We start from the raw sequence: 22277 nt of genomic DNA on the forward strand, positions 1-22277 counted from the left end.
CCTATACACACAGGACCACCATATGGTGATAGGCGCATGTACTGTTTAGGTGTTGACATTCCTTGTTCCTATAGCTGTTGTGTGTACAATGTTTGAGGGCTGCCTATGTGGGATTCACACAGTGGGCCACCTATACATTACAATATACAGGTGGTCGTGCTTGTGTGCCATCCATTTTACTGTGTGTGCAGGTGGAGAGGTGTGTCAGTCCGTAGGGGCCTACATTGTCAGAATATGTGCTATACGTTCCCTCTTTGCCAAGGCGTAGGCATATTGGGCACGCCTCCATCTGCCTACTGGGGCTGGCACAGTGTGTTCATGGTCTGAATCCCTCTGTGCCTGTGATGGCCTTGGCAATTGCGGTGGGCTATGACGGCCTTCACCATTTTGTCCCTGCTGCAGCTGTTTCCGCAGGATCATATTATGTAGCATGGCACATACTATGACAATGTGGGCACACGTGCCTGGAGAGTACTGCAAGGTTCCACCAGATGTGTCCAAGCACCGGAACCGTGATTTCAGCATCCCGAACACACGCTCTATGATGATTCTGGTTTGTGCGTGTGCCTCATTATGGTGTTCTTGCATGGGTGTGTGTGCATTTCTGATTGGAGTCATCATCCACAGCTCCAGTGCATAGCCAGCATCCCCCACAAGGTAGCCATGTGGGATCTCCCCCCTGACAAATACCTGATACAGCTGTGAGGCATGCCAGATATGGGAGTCATGGTAGCTTCCAGGGCTGCCAGCACACACATCCATGATAATGCCCTGGGCATTGCACACAACCTGGCAGTTGATGGAGTGGAATCCCTTGCAGTTTATGTAGCGCCTACCATGCTCACCGGGTGGTGACTTGATTTGTATGTGCGTGCAGTCTGTCGCACCCAGTACCTCCGGGTAGTGTGCCACATAGTGGAAGTGACGCATATTGCCGGCCAACTCCTCCTGAGTTCGGGGGAAGTATATATGCTCAGTGGCATGTGGTAACATGGCATCCAGGAACTGGTGTAGTACCCTGGATGCTGATGCCTGTGAGATCCCCATTATATCTCCAGTTGGCCTTTGAAAGGTACCTGTGGCTAGTATTCGCATGCTTACACATACCTTTGTGTCCACTGGGATGGGTTCCCCTCTGTTATTTCTGGTTCTCAGGTGTGGTCAGCACAGCTCCACTATTTGCTGTAAGATGTCCCTGTCCACCCTGTAACGCTCTACTATCTACAGCTCATGTAGCCCCTGGTAGGTTACCCTTGGTCTGAACACTCTTCTTCTCCTCCGGGGCCTGTGGTGGTTGTCGGCATCATTCTCCACAACACCATCAGTCTCTAACACATGCTGATGAGTCACAGCTATGGCAGCTCCCGACATGTACATTTTAAAAGTTCCCCATGTGTTTACACCTATGGTGCAGTGTTTGGGAATTCACAGGTGTGTGTAGGGTGCTTTCACACTTTATACTATTGTGCTGTGAACACCGATGGAGTCATAGGTTGTGTATGTACGATCATAGCTACAGGGTATCTTATGTGTTTTACTACCAGAACTACTATTGTGGTGCCTTTGGTGTTGAATTACATTTGGCTGCCGTGGATTACCTCTTGACCTTCCCTTTACATTTCTGCATGTTCCACCTACCATTTTCTGGCATGCATCCAGCAGCCTGCTTTCATTTGTACTTTCCTGGACATGCCGTATCTTACGTAATGTGTGCTATTGCCGGTCTACTGTCGGTTTGCTTTGCTCTGCTATGACAGATCTCCTATCTTTGCAATCCAATGCCTCCCCTCCTTTCTTTGCATTCCGATGCCTCCCCTATCATGTTTTGCAGGTTTCTGCGAGCAGACTTGACAGCTGCCGTCGATTGGCCACCGTGAGTTGATTGGTGTTGATTGCTCATTAGTACGCCAGTTACCCTACTTCTGCATTTCCTTCTTTTCTTCTCCTGACCTTCCTGTTTGTGCTATTGTTCGTGCCGCGTGCATCCACTTACTGGGTTTCGGGCAGGTTTTCATCCCTGTACACATGCGCTTTTGGGCACCATGTGTGCTCTCAAGTAAACGATTCTATACCTTCCTCCCCAACCCTGTCCTGCAGCTTTGCTTAGCAACGGCCAGGCCAGTTTGCATTGCTCCAATGTGCTTGCTGCTACGGTGGCACACCCCTCTGCTGATGTCATGTATCTCCTCTGAGCCACTCCTCGGTATTATAGCACTGCGCCGTATGGTTCAACCTTCATCCAGCGGGACATTTGCGATTCAGTATTATCTGCCGCATTTGCATGGCATTGACTACTAATTCATAGTTACCACGCCAAACACTGTCGCAGGCCCTTAGCAACCCTTGCACCTTTGTTGTGGTGTTCCATGCCTATCATTGTGTATTATGGTGTAAACCTGATTTGTATTACATTGCGGTTTTATGACATTTTTATATATTTTCTTTATGTTCCAGTTTGCGCACACATGCCCTGCGGTTGTACTGTACGTTACTGTGGACATGACATTAAATTTTATTTTTTAAGTATTGTGCATCATTTCTTATGCCATTGGCTGTGTATTTAGCCATTGGCATATGTTAACTTTGTAATACATAAGTCTGGTCCGCTTCCAAAGCTCCGATGTTCTGTTTGGGAAAATGTAAACCATGTTTTTTGGTTTACATTTCCGTGGGCTTACGCTACACCTGCACCACTTCATGAATCACTATCTGCATTCATTTGCATGGTGCGACACTGCGCATGGGGTGATTAGCATACCTATGCCTAGGGCTGCGCAGTTCTGGCATACGCCGGTAGTGCACGTGGTATTGGATCGTACCTGAATCGCTCGACGGCCATATTTGGTGTTATTCCACCTATGCTACGCCTGCGCCTGGTGCAAGCTTCATGAATCCCAGGGATAGTTGTTGTTGTATTAATGAGTACAGGCAAAACAGACATTAATGATGGTCTTGTTTGTTTGAAATTTGTTAACCAGGTAGTCCTGCTGAACCCCTGGCACATTTTCATGAGAAACTCTGCAAGATAAAATCTCTGCACAGAACATGTCTAAATGTAAATAACTCAGGGTAGTTTATAATGTTTATTCAAGTACATATTTTAGTTTTACATAATGATGAGTACAGAAAGACAGCATTCTGCCATGAGCTAGCTAGGAAGAAAGAAATGAAATTCCAAAGAAGCTACCTCTTCTAAGGGCTTTTTTTATTGCTCACAATGAACAATTTATTTGCATGTATTTCTTTTAACAGACAGAACACTGATATATTTTGTTTGTCTTCAGGATCAAAACAAGGAAATTGTGTACACCACAGTTGCACTGAATCCAGTACCAAGTTCATCAAAGCCACAGATTAATGAGACATCTGAGTACGCAATAATAAAATGTACTCCTGGAGACCCTACATCTACTCCATGATGGTCAGTGATGGATGTGTGATGTCTTAACAAGAAGGGACTTATAAGGTCATTTAGGAAGGCAATGTTGTAAAGCCAAGAAAAAAAAAAGACTTTTGTTAATTGGTCCAAATGTTGCAAATGTTTGTATTAAAGCATTGGTGTGAAACCACATGTAACAAATTACTTTTACAAACCCTTTGTTACAATTTTTTTGACCAAGTCTGAATTGGAATATTTTATAATAGTAATATTGTTTTTGTACACACAGAAGCACTGTACCACAAAATTGCCCATGTTTATTAATGCATCCTCTTCTGTCCAAAAGAAATAAGTATCCTCCATGCGGAGTATATACTGGCTCAGACTGTCATAATTTGTTTTAATTTATAAGCACATGCCAGTCTTCCTGTCAACAAATTCCATAATGAGTACAAAGACAGTTTACAGACAGTCCATTTATATGATCATTGTTGCACATTTCATTATTCTTTTCACTAAGGTGCATGTCTTTTAGATGATGTTGCTTAAAAATAATGATTTTTAGATTATCTTGAATGAAAATAACAGTGGAAAATATGAATTTATCACACAGAGCAAAGTAAAGGACAATTATTATTGCAACACCATTCGCTGAATTCCTCATTCCTCTGCCCCAAAGTTAATGCATCCCTTCACATTTACTGGGGCCTCAACCCTCTTGTTATTTTTCATTGGGCAGTGTGTTTTAGTCTTCTAATCTTAGCTATATTTGTTCTACAACAAATATATCAACACTGTTTTCTAACTACTATATTGTGCAATGTAGCACTGGAGTTTATTAAGCCTGATTTTTTTTTACATAATAGTACCAGACTATTGACTCTGAAAATAAGCCTTGTTATAATTAAATGTATTGACTATAAGTCATGAATACATCTACATTTTAGTAAGGTTACAGGAAAACTGATCTTCACATTTCTAATAAGGAGAAACTGATCAGATTGTCTTTCTCATCGCATCATACTTGTGTTTTATTTTCCTGTACAAAAAACAGAATTCTCTGTATATGTGCTACAGTTCTGAAATATTACTTAAAAGTAAATTATGAACTAAACATTTTTCATTTTTGAACCAACAATGGAAATCACTGCTACACTACTCACACATCCATATCTCTTTATGATTACTTAGTTGTTCATTGCCTTATTTCACATCATAAGGTGCAGAACTCTTTGGTAATTTCACAGCTGCATAAATTATATTTACTCTATATTCTGTTTTATGTTTTAGCCCTTGGCATAAGTACTGTGCTATGCAACACATCTGAAATATAATAATTGACATCCTAGTTTTATTTGTATATATGGTAATTTACAATGCCAGCAACAATACTGCTTGTATGCAAATCTGCAATCAGATTGCATAGCTCCCATTAAATGTATTAATGCTGTTTACAGAAGACTTTTCTAAGGGCTTTACTAGACTTTTAAACTTTAGAGGAGACCTTATGGTTAATTACAACTGATATTTTCTTCAGCTGTAACATGCTTACTGCCTCTGCTTGGGAAGGTGACGTTGCCTTCCTCAGTTATTTTCCAGTACCCGGTACTAAACTAATATTTCTACCTGCATAAATTCATGTTTGTGCAACCATAGAGTTAGTACATTTAGTTTTGGGTGTGTAGTAGTGGAACTCTATCAGTTTACATTTGTGATTACTGTTTTCATGATTTTAGTTGAGATTAATGGTAATCACAGATGTGTTTGTTCAGTGTTTTGTGTCTTGAATCAAACTCACTGGTGATTACTTAAAAACTCATATGTATATATATCTACTTTGAAACAACGAAAGCCCAGATAACCAAACTGCATTTTCACGAGACGAAAATATATATAAAACCCCTCTTAAGGTTACAGGGAAGAAGAAAATAGCTTTACCTCTATTTTATGAATTGAAGCATTATCATGTGACTTTATCTGTATTTAATATGTAACATGCAATTGTTTTAGTTGTTTATATATAGAAGGGTTGTAATGTATAGTTTTTGTTAATACACTTGTAAAAGCTTAACAGTGAAAGCCATTGAAAGGCTTGTGTGTGATTTTATTGAAGTATTACCTTTAAAGCTGGTTGGTCTTGTATTGTTTTGAGCAGTTAGATTTGCTTTTTGTTTTCTGGGCTTAATATTATCTTACTTCGGATTTGTCAGCTTGAGATACCTTTCATTTATGTTTTGCTATTTGGAGTATGTGAGCATGCAGAACATGATTCAACTCACATCTGGGGCTTTCCATTTAGGAGATTTTCTTGATTTTGTTTCAGCTTCTCTAGTTGTTACTTCATCCTATTTCATATATTCTACATTAGAACTCCTTACTGTTTATTTTAATATTTTATCCATTGTGCATCTTTGCTATATTCCACAAGGTCTTCAAATTTCTCCAAAATGTGTCTATTTTTTTTTATGTTTCTATTCCTTTTACTTTGGTTCCCAGTACTCTCTAAAACTTTTTGGGGTCAGCAATGGATGCTTATTTTGTACTTTCCTTTACATTTATCTGTATATCTTCTAGGTTTTTCTGCCTGTCTGTTTTGATACTGTGTTTTGCTTTGTCTATATTTCTAAGTGTTTTTGATGAACTGTTCCCACTTCTATATTCTTCTAACAGTGGTACTTCTTGTCTTGACTGCTTTACACTTTTCTCTATTTGATACTTCTATGGTGGCATTTTACTTCTCAAATACCTTTCCTTTATTGCTCTTTTTTTTGTAAGACTGTATCTGTTATTAATTTAGCTGCATACTAATATACCTTATAAATTTATGTTATATCACATGCATTTCTCTTCATATTCCTGCTTACTGTGTTCATCTGTTTTACAACCTTTTAACATTTTGGGTCTTTTTTACTTTCTGTAAAGTGTACTTCATTGATCTTAATATGTCTATCCATCTCTATTAAATTAAGCAGCTCTTCCCTTACTTCATTTTCTTGCTCTTGCGCTCCACCTCCTGCAAGTATTTTACAGAAAGTTCAAGAAGATCTTTGTGTGACATATTCTCTACAGCTGCCTATTACTCTAGAACATTACCTGCAAAAGTGTTGCCACTGTTTCCTGTTTCTCCTGTTGCTATACAACATCAAATTTGCATTTGTACCAGATTCCTACAGAAAGCTCCAGAGCATCACCATGTGGCAATTCTTCAGATGTCTCCTGCTCTGCCTGATTCTGCATATGCTGGGGACTTATTCTTCCATCATGCTGTGACATTGTCTGTGTTGGATTTTCTCCACCCTGCACCAAGAGTTATGTTAATTTGGTTTTAGCTATTTGGGAGGCTGATATGTTTTTTTCAGATCATGATTTTAAACATAATTAGATTTTTTATAAACATTTTGTTGATGATGTTTTTATTTTGTGGGAGGATCACTTCAACTTTTATGTGATTTTGTTTCTTTCCTGGAGCATAGTGCCACCTGTTTTACATTTACGGTACAGCATTTGTATGTGAACATCGACTTTCTGAATATAACCTTGATCTTTGGAGATAATAGTTTTGAATCATCTCTTTTTAGGAGAGCATGCAGGAAGAATAGTCTTACATAGGACTAGCATGCATCCTGCTCATGCATACAAAAATGTCATGAAGGGACAATTCTCAGGATGTTCATACTCCATACTAGTGAAAATGATTATCGATTGGCTTCTGAGAGATTGAGTTTTAATCTGATTAACAGGGGCTATCGGCAATGTGATGTTAAGTGCACACTATCTGAGATGTATAGTTTAAGGCACACCTCTGGAAAGGCCTGTCTTTGGAGGGGTGTAGGTAACAGTTCTAAACACAGTGCCACCAATCTGGGTGTCATGTTTCTTTAACTTACAGCAGTAATGTTGGTCTAGTTTGTGATGTTATTTCAAAGAACTGGCCCATTCTTTTATCAGAAGACAAGGTTAAGGTAGTTGTGGGTGATAAGCCCCATTTCACCTTCAGGAGTAATTTCTCTCTCAAAAGACAGCTATGTTGTAAATTATTTAAGAGAGATAAGTCTCTGTCCGCTAGAAAGGGTACATTACCTTGTAAGTCTTGTAACGCATATAGCTATATGTCTTGTAGCAATGTTTTTATGCATTCTAAGGTAAATAATGAGTTTAGTTTTAATTTTTATTCTGATTGAAAGTCTAGCAATTTGGTTTATCTGGTTAATTGTGTATATTGTGAAGCATTTTATGTGGCTTAAACCAATAAACATTTGAAAGATCATGTATTACAGCATTTGGGAGATACTAGAAGGAAGACCCCACTTCATGCTTTATTTAAACACATTAGCCAGAATGAGGGGCATTCCTTCACCTTTATGGTTTTAGAAATGGCTGAGTGCAATGCCAGAGGTGGGGATATTATTAATAATACTGGAGTTATAGAAATGAAATAGATCACATACCTAAAAGCACATAGATCTCCAGGGTTGAATGTTAATGTTCCTTTAAAACCGGCTTTAAAAGCCTGGTCGTTACATCATTGAATCCTGAGTATTTTATTGGTTGTATTTTAAATATTGATTTTATGTATCTAAAGAAGCACATTGTTTGGGAAAGCACTTAACCATTTTTTATTTGGTTTTGTAATTCATTTGAGTCTATTAAATTTATGGTTTTAGCTGTGGTGGCTGGACTGTTTTTCGTTTTTTGGATTTTCTACACAAAATCCTTCACTTCATAGATAATCTGTAACTTCAGTTTCTGTTTCTTTAACATCTTCTTTACTTATTTTCTTTTTTACTTTCCATCTGTTTTCTTTTTTTTTGTACTGTAACATTTTCCATATTTAAATGCCTTTGTGTTTCTCTTCAAAAATCTTTGGTCCTGCTTTTTTAATATTGATTAGTGTTGCTTTTTCCTTTGCAGATACAGTTCCTAGATTTAAAAATACATTTATGTGTATCCCAAATGTGCATCAACCTGGTTGACAACAGAAATAAAATGATGCTCTGCCTCAAAAGTGAACTTGCAAGGTATCCTAAAACCTATAAACCAATAGCATGTCTTCCAGTGCTATACAAACTATATACTAGAACTGATGCAAACAGAGTTTTCAGTTGTTTAGAAAAAAAATCAATTATGGCAACAGAATAAAAGGTAACAAAAGAAAGTCATATGGAACAAATAAACATTTATTGCTAAATAAAGCCATAGTAGAGAACAGTAAATATGGGAAGAATCTATACATTATCATAGATAGATTACAAGAAAGGATTTGACAACATCCCACATCCATGGATAAAGAAATGTTTACAGATGTAAGGCCATGGAACGTATCATCATGGAACTCATAAACAAAGACATTGGTAACCTCCAAACTCTGGACCTCACCCAATTCGGGTTTGTGAAAGGCAGATCATGCCTTCTGAACCTGATAGACATCTTTGAGGTAGTCACTAAAGCTGCAGACAAGGGTAATGTGGTTCACACAGCCTATCTTTACCTCACCAAGGCTTTTGACACCATCCCCCATTCTGGAATTATAGCTAAACTTACTAAACTAGGTATAAATCCCTACGTCACAAGATGGGTTACCGACTGGCTCACACTGACAGAACCCAAACTGTAAAGGTTGCAGACTCCAAATCTGACTTCAAACCAGTGACAAGTGGAGCATCACAGGGTTCAGTCCTGGGACCTCTCCTGTTTGGTATCTACTCCTCTGAAGTACAGGCTAACACAGAAGGCCTCTGTCTAATGAAGTTCACAGATGACTGCAAACTAGGAGCCACAGTCAAGTCCCCAAATGATGTGGACATTCTACAGAAGGGCCTCACTGAGACAGATGCTTGGTGTCAGAGGCATGGCCTCAAGCTCAATGCCAAAAAGTGTATTGTCATCCCCTTTGGTAAAAATTCTGTACCCATGAACTACCACATAAACAGCAGTATACTTAATGCTGAATGTGTGATAAGAGACCTTGGGACCCAGGAGGACAGTAGTCTCTTCTTTGATAATCACATCACCATAGTAGTCAGGAAATCCTTCTGTGTGGCACACCTCATCACAAAAGGGTTCTCATCCAGGAAAAAAGAGGTCACTGTTCCCCTCTACTCAGCACTCATTAGAGCCATTATAGAGTACAATGCCCCTTTTGGAATGTACCTCACAAGAATCTGCAACAGCTTGAAAGGCCACCGAAGTACCTCACAAAGAGGATTACTGGCCTCAAACAGATGCCTTACACTGACCGTCTCAAAAAACTCCAGCTTTACTCTGTAGCATATCACTTACTCCAGGGAGATCTCTGCCTGACATATAAAGCAATGTTAAACCCAGAGCTGTTGGACATGCTACACATAAAGGAATCCCAATCCCTCTGAGCTACATGCTCTAGGGACCTAAACCTTGTCACCACAATAAACAGGACATGCTGGAGCGATAGATTCCTGTCCCAGAGACTTCCTATACTCTGGAACAAGCTACCCATCTATGTCAAGCAAAGTTCCTCATTAGCACTCTTCAAGAAAAATCTTGATGAGTGGATGGGAAATAGGAAATACATCCCGGGGGATCACTTCTGTGGCTCTGCTCAACAGGGGCACAGGGAATTAACTTTCTTGGGTGGTGTAAGTCAGGGAAATGTGTTGGCTATGCTTACTTAGGCCCTTGGGTCGATAGCCTAATACCTACCTATGAACCTATGAACCTATGTATAAAATACATCATATATTCATCAATTACATTACAGTGACAAGAAAGATTGGCAAAACACTTTACAATTAAACCATGACAAAGGGCAAATTATTATCCCAGGGATTAAAATTAAAAGGGGGATATTCTAGAGAGACTCTCCGTCACCACTGCTGTTTTGTCTTGCCCTTAACCCATTAGGTGGTTTACATAACTGATTAGGCCATGGTTACAATTTGGCTCCCAGACAAATAACTTTGTTTAAAGATGCAGGATACCAAAATGCCTGTGTGCGCACCACTGGTTAACTTTATTGAAAATCCTCCCAAAAAGTCAATAGGTCAGTGCTTTCATCCTATATCCTAGAACTTCATCAGAACTAATGCACAATACGCAATACAATTTAAACAGAGTAACTTCTTTGTCACCTGCTAAAACTATACTAAAACCAATCAATCAGTCAATGTGAATAGTCAGTACCAGTGCTGCGCAGTATCTACCACATCCAAAATAATTTAAACAAATATCATAAACTGTTTTAAAAGTAATTTAAAATGTAATCCTGCTAAAAATATAAAACTAGGATTTATATATATACATATATATATATATATATATATATATATATATATATATATATATATATATACACACACACTCATACACACACGCATGTGCACACACACACACACACACACACACACACACACACACACACACACACACACACACACACACACACACACACACACACACACAGTGATACATGCAAACACCCATGATACCATTCAGGAACTTCACAAATTAAAATGTCTAGTGCCTATAAATCAAATTCATACTTTATGAAGATAAACTTATATATCCTAATTCCCACATAATTGTTTATAAACACATAAAAATATAAAAATACAATGTTATATTCACCATGATAATTTCCCCACTTTATGTAAAAAATATATAAGAAATATATATATCATAAATAATCAGAAAAATAGCAAAGTTTATATAGGTTCATAGGGTGATACTAGGATATTGGCCCAGAGGCCCTTATAAGCCTAGCCAAGAATTTTGTCCATGTTCCCTCAAAGTCAACACCTATTTCCCCTATCCAACAGGGAAACAGGTGGGATCCCAGTGGCGTATTTTCTGTTTCCCATCCAGTCATCCAGGTTCCTCTTAAAGAGAGCTAGAGAGGTACTCTGCTTGACTTGGGGATGGATTCTATTCCACAGACAGGGGAGTCTTTGGGACACAGTCTGTCCCACCAACAAGTTCTATTAATGTCACAGACCAGGTTGAGACCTTGTGTATGGGTTCCTCAAAGGAGTTTGTCTTAAGTGCAGGCACTTCATCAAGGCTGGGTCTGAAATGGCCTTGTATGCCAGACACAGGTCACGTCTGAGCAGTCTGTATAAGAATGAGTAGATGGACAGGGCTTTTAGCCTATCTGTATAGAATAGGTGTTTGAGACACTGGATTTTCCTGGTCAGGAAGTTCTGTGGTCTCTCCAACTGCTGCATGTGCTTGGCATTGAATGAATAGGATGTTCTTTAAATAATGTAAGATTTAAGTTTAAGAAGACTTTTGATAGAAAGTCCCCCCATTTAATCTGGGATAAGCACCCACATTCATTCTAAGTTGCCAAGATAATTGAAGTGCCACTAGTAGTAATGTAGATTTGGGCAAATAAGTTTACCTGAAGGCAAAATAAGGCCTTCTCCACATAACATACATACATACACAAGCAACACAGCAAAACCAACAGATGTATGTTTGCTGAACTAAATTTCGACTTCAGTTTTATTGGTTCGTAAGTTGTTATTAGGTTTATGACCACTAGGGTCCTTAAAAGCCTAGCCACACACCCTAAACCATCTGCGTCCCAAGTATCATGTGGGGGGCATGTTAGTAGGCAGGCAGCTAAGGTTTTATGGGGGTGTTAGGATAATATTTTTCTTATTGATAGGTCCTGTCCCATAAGGAACTGTTTCAACGAGAGCAGGTGCATTCAGTTTGAACTACACCATGTATGTAATTAACTGATTAGCTGTCCTTGGAAGTCTGGACATATATTAAATGTCCTAGTAGGTATGGACATATATGGACTATTGTAGTGTAGTGTAGTGTAGTGATATACCTGAGGTATTGGAAGAAGTCATTAATATTCACATTACCTGAAACTATCATATAACTACAATGAGTGACAAGTGTAGTACCACAGGGTTCAGTCCTGGGTCCCCTCCTGTTTGGTATATACTTCTCTGAAGTACAGGCTAACACAGAAGGTCTATGGCTAACTAAGTTTGCAGATGACTGCAAACTAGGAGCCATAATCAAAACTCCTAATGATGTGGACATCCTACAAAAGGGCCTCACTGAGACAGATGCCTGGTGTGAAAACCATGGCCTCAAGCTCAATGCCAAAAAGTGCATTGTCATCCCCTTTGGTAAAAACTCTGTACCCATGAACTACCACACAGACAGTAGTCTACTTAATACCAAAAGTGTGATAAGAGACCTTGGGACACAGGTGGACAGTAGTCTCTCCTTTGATAATCAAATCACCACAGTGGTCAGGAAATCCTTCTACGTGGCACACCTCATCACAAAAGGTTTCTCATCCAGAAAAAAAGAGATCATTGTTCCCCTCTACTGATCACTCATTAGACCCATTATAGAGTACAACGCCCCTTTTGGTTTGTAACTCACAAGACATCTACAACAACTGGAAAGGCTGCAGAAATACTTCACAAAGAGGATTACTGGCCTAAAACAGATGCCCTACGCAGACCTTCTAAAAAAACTCCAGCTTTACTCCGTTGCATATCGCCTACTCAGAGGCGATCTCTGCCTAACATACAAAACTATGTCAAACCCAGAGCTGTTGGACATGCTCCACTTAAAGAAATCCCAATCCTTCCGACATGCTCTAGGGACCTAAACCTTGTCACCACAATAAACAGAACATGCTGGAGGGATAGATTATTGTCCCAGAGACTTCCCATAGTCTGGAACAGACTACCTATCTATGTCAAACAGAGCTCCTCATTAGCACTCTTCAAGAAAAATCTTGATGATTGGATGGGAAATAGGAAATTCACCCTGGGGATCACTTCTGTGGCTCTGCTTGACAGGAGCACAGAAAATAATTTTCTTGGGTAGCGAAAGCCAGGGTATCTTTTTGGCTAGGCTTATATAGGCCCTAGGGCCAAAAGCCTAGCACCTACCTATGAACTACTCTAGTGATGGACACAGTAAAACTAACTGCAAAATATACAGTTGAATTTGAAAAATGCTTTCCACTGACACACCAGTGAGAAAGAACATGATGGCACAAGTGCCTACAAGTAAAAACAACATGAGACGACACATTTAACCTCCTGCAATGTTTGCAACTGATCTCTGCAAACAGAAAATGAAGATGACAAAACTAACAGCTGTCAGCACGGATTATATACTTACAGTGACAAACAGTGCAATGATGAAGCAATATCACGTCTAAATAACATTTTCCTCTTTTACACACATTTAGAGCTTCCAGTGTCAGACCATTAACTATCTGAGCAATATTCATAGTTTCAACCCTCCTTCTGGTATGTTTTTTGTTTCAGTTTTCATACTGAAGTGTGCAGCAAATGTCACCTTTACAGGTCCTTGTCTTTCATGAAGAACAATGTCTTAGACAGCTGAATAAAGGGACTGCAAAACATGTAGGACAGAAACAGTTACTGCCAGGTGGTTCAAACATTAGTCAAAACAATGATAAATATGCCCCTTAGGGATATAGTTGGCCAGTTTGCATATTGCAAGTAAAGAGAAAGTGTTCAGGTAGGAACATAGACTTTGTCTTCGATAAAAAGGCACTGGCAAAATTACTAAAATAATGCAGGGAAAGCCTGGTGAAGGAGAAGAAGCTTTATTATTAGTAGGAATGGGGTACAATTTCCTCAGCTTCAAAAGACAGTTCATCAAAAAAGATTTGTGGATTTGTCAGTGTAACTTTGCCTTCTCTGGGAAAGATTTGAGCCCCCCACACATTGTGCCCATGGTGGCTACATCAAGAGTGTGGAACTCATATCTGACAAAGTTAGCAAAGAAGATGTATTCTAAAAGGTGCTGTGAAAAAGCTTTTCTTAATAACATACAGGCGTTCACACACTAATGGTGGTTGGAGGACTAAGAAATCCATGCATATGACTACTGTGATTTCACACTTTGAATGGCAAGGAAACAAGCACCAATAATCCAAAAAGCTTTTCACATTTATTTTCCTTTGGTTAAAAATATGGAGCTGTCACTTATTATCTGATAGATATCCTTGTTTCCCCTCAATAATCTTACTTTTCAATCCTCAGACAATTTGATGCAGGTGGAGACTACATTATATGTGATGGCCATGGCAGTGTGACTGCATTTAATCTTGAGGTACATTGGTATTCCTGAAAAATTGAGCATCAGGCTAGGATGGTAAGCCTCTAAGTATGACCCTTAAGTCTTAGTCACCAAATGTGCTCCATGGTTCTAGCCATGAGCTATGCAGATGCATATAATCTGTTTTAAGAAGTAATCAAAATCTTATTTGAGTATGTGATGCAGCGGATGTGCTCAAAGTCTCTACATGTGGATCTACAAGATATGTAGATGACAGACAACAGGCAGAACTAGCCACAATGGCTGAACTAAGATTTGTAAACTCAAACATGATTTAGTCTGTTCAGCATACTGGCAGAAAATGTATCAGACAAACAAGCTATATGAATGCATTCAGATTAAGACATTAAAATATATCTAGATATTATATCATTGGTCCAAGGGTAAGAAATAATAGAATCTGTGAAAAAGGAATGCCACTGAATAAGCAATAATACACTTATGAAATACAGACAATTATTTGGAGAACTATAAGAGCTCCCTTTTACAACAGCAACATGATGTAATGCTAATAACTACAAACATATAGATCCCATCACATAAACAGCATATTAAAAAAATTGCTGCTACACTGATATAAAACTGTTTTTTTTTTTTACAATAAGATTAGAGGAATGTGAACTTATGTGGCAAATTCGGACATCAGCACATACACCCCCTGGGTTGAATGAATATGCTTCTATAAAATGTATATTAAAGTTAAAAGCACTTTCTAGATAAAACGTTAATTTTAAGCATATGTAGTTTTTAATTCAATACATTTTTATTAAGTTTATTAGATTAGAATAGGCTATGTTTATACACAAACTGATGTTTATTGAATTCAACTATTTTTATTGATAGTTTTTAGATATTTAATTATGTAAAGTATGAATTAATGTGGTATTTATTTATAAAAGGATAGTTAGGGTCATTAGAGGTGCCTATGATTTTTTTTATTTTTTCGAAATTTAGATTGAATATAAATACAAACAAGAAGTTTTTATAATGGTTAGGATTTTATGATTTTATAACAATATGGTGTATTTATTTGGTGTTTTAATAATATGTTAAAACATTTTTTCCTATACTGCTGCCATACCTTCTAAAGCATTTTAATAAATTGTTAGTCTGGAGGCATGGGCACTTTAAAATATGAAGTAGTTTTAACTAATGGTTTAATTAATGATTTAATTGTTTAATTATTTTGAATGTGAGTATAAAATTAAGTTTTCTATGGCTGTTGAGTTGTCTGATGAAGTTGGGGCATATGCCTTGACAAAAATGCTTACAATAAATTGTTTTTGTGACGTATAAAGTGGCCAGCTTGCTTTTTTGTTTTTTACCAAGTTAGTAAAGTGAATAGTCTACCATATTCTCAACAGACAATGCTGATGTCATCAGCTGTATCAGATTTTTGGATATGCAGTCATCTCACTAGAGGATGGTCAGACATTGGCCTAGAGGCCAGGCAGACATCACATCATCCTAGATTACTGTGACATGGCTTTTAATCTAGCCACATACATCATGGCATGGTTTGTAGGCCCTGTGTTATCTTACTGAGAAAGCACTATGATCTCTCCAGCTGCTGCATGTGTCTGGTGAGGTACATGCAGAAAAGAGCATTATATTGTATTACTTTTCTGATGAAATTTGGCTACAGTGCTGTCATGCAATTCTAAGATATGAATATAATGACATGACTTATGATGTGCACCATACATTTGTACTAGAAAATCATTAAGGAGAGAAGTCATAAAATATTGATACACATTGCAACTTCTGACTTCACAGCTCTTACAAGAGCATTTGTTATAAAGTTGTAAAATTATTATGCTATAAGCTGTATAACTTGCCAAGGCCAATATAAGTCAAAGGTACAATGACCAGTTCAACAACACAGATGCAGATGTACTGAACACTAAGTTAGCTATCTACCTTGAGCATCAGACACAGCTTTTGTATCCCTGAAACCAAAAGATAGAAAACAGGGATATGGCACCATTATCATCATTTGCACAGGGTATTATGTGGGGGGCAGGATGCCTAGGTTGACACAAAAGGTCAGCAAGTGTGTGTAAGTAAGGAGAATAAGGCAGACATTGGGATAAAACAACCAATGGCTAGTGAGACAAAATGAGTAAGTGTTGTGTTTGTGTCTGTACAGGTCCTGTAGTTGAAGTTGGTCTGCGAGTGTCTGCATGAACATAGCCAATCTCTGTGCTAGCTCTACGTCTTGGTCTGTCAGGCAGGTATGAGCCATTCATGGTAGAGGTAGCAATTCATTGTTGTCATCCCCGACCACGAGAAATGGTTCTGCCAGGAGTTGCACTGGCATGTCCATGCCCACAGTCAGATGCAGTGCTGCTACCTGAACATGACTGATGTCTACTGGATGAAGACATTTCATGGGGATGCCCAGGACCACAACACCATGGTCTGCCATGTCTGGATGTGGACAGCACACACAATGACAGAGCAGTGAAAATACTGGCACTATGGGAGGATGATCTGGAATGGCTATGCTGGCTGACAGAAGATGATGTGGCTGACCTATGGCTACGAGGATGCCATTCTCCTTCCAGCAGATGTTCCATCACAGACACTGCTCATTCCATGAGAAACACCCCTTGGTCCATCACAGACACCCATCATTCCAACATTTCATTCATCTGATCCAGTGAATTGGAAACACGGTGGAGGCAGTCACACATGTCAAACTGTGCCACATCCACTACACTGAGCATTTGTCTGGAGCACTTATGGAAACATGCCTGTGCCTCCATGATGGTCCTAAACATCCATTGACTAGCAGGAGAAGTGACACTTGCACTATCGGGAGTAGGGACATCAATTTCCTGTGTGGCATCTCACCCACACTTTGGCTATGATTGATTTTTCAGTAACCTTCTCATTCATTGTTTTAGTTTGTTATTTGGGATACTTTTGCAGTAACCCTAATGATAATGGACATCAGCTGGGTATAACAGCCCTGTGTTTCTGATGCTTAGTCAAACACTCTGCTTGTGCTGTGCCGATGAGTTCATAACAAGGCCGACATATGCATATCCACAGCTAGTGGGGTTTGGCTTTATTGGCCTGAAATTGTCCATTAAAATGGCGAAACAAGTCATGTGCATTCAGAATCGCCAATTAGCTGAAACACCTGATGTTCATAAGGATAATTTGCATATATCCCATGTGCCTCTGATACAAGAGGTTTGAGAGGTCGCTCAGTGGAAGTTCTTGCTTTGCTGGAGTTTTCATTTTGTTTTTACTGTTTCTCTCCAAAATGAAAAAAAAGAAGAAAAAAATGGGCACCTATCCCACAAAAAAAAAAATCATCTCCATTTCACACACGTCTTTTTGACACACTTGATTTGGTCCACTTGGCTATACAACATGATTGTGTTGTAGTCACCCTTCTCTCTGGATGCAACAGTCCAAATTCAGCTAATATTCTGCATATATTATCAGTTTTTACTGTTGAAGAAATGGAGAGCTATGCTTTTTCCTACCTTCCTCCTGCACATTCCTGTATTGCTTTCCATTTGTTCTTCCCCCTGCTTGCTCCCCATTTCACTACTGTCCTATTTTCACCATTTCTTTTTTTTAATACATTATTGTGCAATGGTGTGCATCATATGCCAATGTGCAGCAACGGTAATGCAAAAGAGTAGTTAAAAGTATTAGATGAAGTTATATTCAAACCAAGTACTACCATCTGGCCCCAAAAAGGAATGTATCGCTGCATTAACTGCATTAACACGTGCTGCCACAGATTCAGTCAAGTAGCAGGTGTATTCCAGAGACTTTAGCAATGCTGGAGAAGCAATGGATCCCTTTAATTTTTGGACTCCATGTTTGTACGGAGGTGTGCATTGTGCACCAATGGCAATATGAGAGTACTTAAATGTGTTAGATACAGATGTATTCAAACCCAGTACCATCTGGACCTAAAAAGGAACATACCTCTAAATTAAGTGCATTGACACCTGCTGCCACAGAGTCAGATAAGTAGCATGTGTATTCCACAGATTCAGTACTAACTGTCAGACTTTAGCAATGCTAGATAAGCAATGGATTCCTTCACTTTTATCCACAGACTCAATATTAACTGTCAGATTTTAGCAATGCTGGAGAAGCAATGGATTACTTCACTTTTATCCACAGTCTCAATACTAACTGTCAGACTTTAGCAATGCTGGAAAAGCAATGGATCTCCTTACTTTTCCAGCTCCATATTTGCATGTAAATGCTACCAATGCAAACAAGATAAGCATAACAAAACTTCCATTCATTCTTCCATTTCCCGTGATTGTGCTATGCGCCATATTGCACAAACAATGGCCAAAAAATAATACAATAATAATAAAAAAACTGACATAGAAAACACTGTTTGCCAACAAATCCAGAGAAGGTTGGATATTAATGAAACAAAACCTGTGAACTGTGTGCTGCTTACTTGCATTTCCAACCTTGACAGATATACATGTAACACTTTATAAGTCTAACCTGACACACCCACCTGATGTAAGCATTCACAGTTGCCATCCATTAAACACAATCTCTAAGGCAATGGCCTGTACTATGTCACTATGTTGACATCCCTACACGGATCCAATTTTTTGGGATTCAGCAATTCTAATGAGTTCAAACCTCATTGGCATCTTTACCATGCTGACAGCCCTGTGTCTACAACAGACGACAACTGCATAGATAGGGAAACTTAAGGGGAGCTGAACTGATTAAGTGTTAAACACAGAAGACAAAATATTACTATAGGATATATCTGCACAGATGAGTACTGATTTTTACATGTTATGGCTGCATTTCATCAGCTACATATTGCACATGTTGACATGTAACTATGAATAGTCTGCATTACTTACAAGTGTACTGTTCATTTGGAGTGGGGGAACAAGGCTGCATTTCTGTTATGGCACAAAAAAAGATTATGTTGCTATTGTTACTCTCCGTTTGTTGCATCCATAACACTGTCATATGTTAAGGTCCATTCAGTACAAATCTCACAACATTTACTTTTTATTCTGTCTTTGTAGACTCCTTTCTGTGTTTGTATTGCAAAAGATTTTGAATTCACAGGGAACACCAGCACAGAATCTATACAGTTGCTTTATGGCTTGTTGAATAGCTCCACTGTGTTAGATTGGTTAATTAGCATGTAATTCAGCTAATTAACATGGTGCGAGGTTTACCTTGTTTTGTGTGGGGATGCACTCTCTACATAGCGCTTACTGATTCTGAAAGTTTTTGGGCCCATGTGCACATCTCGCCGTGACACACACACACACAGTGGAAAACCACTGTGTAGGCTTCACTGAATCCCTCGATTTATCAAGTATAATAGCTAGCACTTTCTTCGTATATATAAAATAAATCTTAGTGACTCTCAGTGATTCAGAATAAAGCTGGTCTTCATCATTCCTGCTTCTGCATTTCCCATTTTTCGACACAGCGCAGCTTACAACAGAAGACATACACTTTATATCTGATCTATACAGAATGCTCATGTTGTCTGGCACATTTTTGAAGAATTTTTTATCCTCAGAATGCTCTATTTGTGTTAAAGTTCCAATTAATGTCCTAACTGATTTTTATGGAGAAATTATCATATTGTATATTTTAGGAATTGCTCTATTATTGAAAAATATTTGCCTTATAAATCCACTAATTAGTTATGTGTTCATAAATATATTCTCCAAGAAATCTAAGCAAACTATTATATTATATAAAGCCATCTAGGTCTGAGCAGTCTTATCATAAACATCTATTTTGTAATTACATATTAATGAGTGTAGCCAGTAATACTTGTATAGGATAATTTTAGCATACACATGTATATATATATATATATATATATATATATATATATATATATATATATGTATATATATATATATATATATATATATATATACATATATATATATGTGTGTGTGTGTGTGTGTGTGTGTGTGTACATATATATATATATATATATATATATATATATATAAATATATATATACACATACATATATATATATAAAAACATGTCATGAAGCAGAATAGTGTGCACAAAATAGCTGTACCATCTTTGTGTATATCAATAAGAACATAGTTTCAAAGTATACTTGAAGTTTATCACCCCTGTTTGTGTGTTCCTTGCTTTTTAAAACAGTGCAACTTACAAGAGAAGGCATTCGTTTCAATTTGATCTAAATAAAATGTTCGTGTTGTTAGGTACATTTTTATAGATTTTTTTCTAGTCAAAATGCACTGTTTTTATTAGCTTAAATTACTCCTTTCGAGAACTGCCATTTTTAAGTCAGTGACATAACAAAGCACCCATGAGAATTTTCTCTAAGGTGTCCATTTAAGCTGTGAGACTACATCCATCCACCTTAGTATGCCACTTATTCTTTCTCATATGGATAACTTTTAAATATCAAATAGCTGGATTATATTTCAAGCTACTTGTCATCAGTTCATTTAAAAAACATTTAAATTTTAATTGCATAATATATGAATATATAAGAATATCTTACCTCACTATCTGTAGACAATGCTTTGCCAGGGAAATATTTTGTTCATAAAATAATTATTTTATCTGTCAGCAGCTACCTATCAACATACTGAATTTAGCAAGCAGTTCAGTGTTGGAATGCCATTGTTTGTTCTCCTTATTGGTTCTGTTAAGTAATGATTGTGCCCATTCCATTAACTTATTTGCTGGAATTATTTTATGTGGTACTTAGTTACCTATGCCTTCTAGTGCGCTAAATATACTTTTATATTTGTTGGAAAAATGAGTTCAGATTTTACATTTTTTCCTCAAAGTTTTCTGCTGAAGCCAAGCAGCTTCCCTTATTTCTATTGTTTTCTCAAATACTCATTATCAAATCTCACAGTGTTTGTATCATGTTTTAATTGGGGTGTTGTTCCATGCAGATATCACTACCCATTCCTTGTCTAAATATGATAGAAAGTTATCAGTTATGGATATTGGTCTCTCATTTCCTTAATTTGTAGAAATAAGTCTTTTAGCTTAGTGAGCCTTCTTTTTTTACCAACTAGCTTAGTGAGCTTGATGTCCCAGGTCAGGCTTTTAGTCAGTTTTCGTGATTTGGGAATCCATGCAGTCAGAAAGCTTTGCACATATCAGCAGTGCAGTGGTGTAGTAGGTGTTGTCACCTCACAGCAAGAGGTTTTCCAGTTCAATTCTCGACTGGGCTGCCTTTAGTGTGGAGTCTGCATGTCCTCCCTGCAGTCTTGTGGATCCCCTCTGGGTGCTCCAGTTTCTTCTCACATTCCAAAGACATGCATCTGGAAATTTCTCCCCAGGCCTTTGCTGAAAATGGGCTCTGTCCAGATGGACTTTCCTGGTAAACAAATGTTCGATAAATAACATATATTGTTCTGTGAAATCCTTGGGTACACCAAATATTCTGCTATTATTTCATAATGCTTTGTTTCCTAAGTCTTCCATCTTCTCCATTAACCATGTATTTTGTTTTAACAGAAATTTTGTCTGATGTTCTTCTTTAACTTATCCATCCAGTTCATTTAAAAAAAAAATCTTTTTTCTTCGTGTCCTCCTGAGATATTATATTGCTTAATGGCTCATTTTGTTTTATATAGTTTTGCTGTAAATTGTCTATTTTGTTCCAAATAATTCTGTTTTATTGTTAGAACTTGCACTAACATAAGTAGCTCTTGCACATCTTTTCTCAAAGCAGATTTTCCTTGTGCTTGACTGCTTGTGGCAGTTTACTTGAGCTCTGTCCAGTAATGTTCTCAGTTT

At 38.0% G+C, this 22277-nt stretch overlaps 1 long non-coding RNA gene across 1 annotated transcript in view; it reads left to right on the plus strand.

Annotated features, from left to right (window-relative positions):
* LOC122808076 overlaps positions 1-4727 on the plus strand; it is a 45672-nt gene extending 40945 nt beyond the window's left edge. The window contains exon 2 of the long non-coding RNA XR_006365782.1: positions 3285-4727. This is a non-coding gene — a long non-coding RNA (uncharacterized LOC122808076). The remainder of the gene's footprint in view (positions 1-3284) is intronic.
* The last annotated feature ends 17550 nt before the right edge of the window (positions 4728-22277 follow it).

Source organism: Protopterus annectens, chromosome 8.part0 (genome assembly GCF_019279795.1).
Source record: "Protopterus annectens isolate FY-2018-M chromosome 8.part0, PAN1.0, whole genome shotgun sequence".
In the NCBI taxonomy this organism is placed as follows: Eukaryota; Metazoa; Chordata; order Ceratodontiformes; family Protopteridae; genus Protopterus; species Protopterus annectens.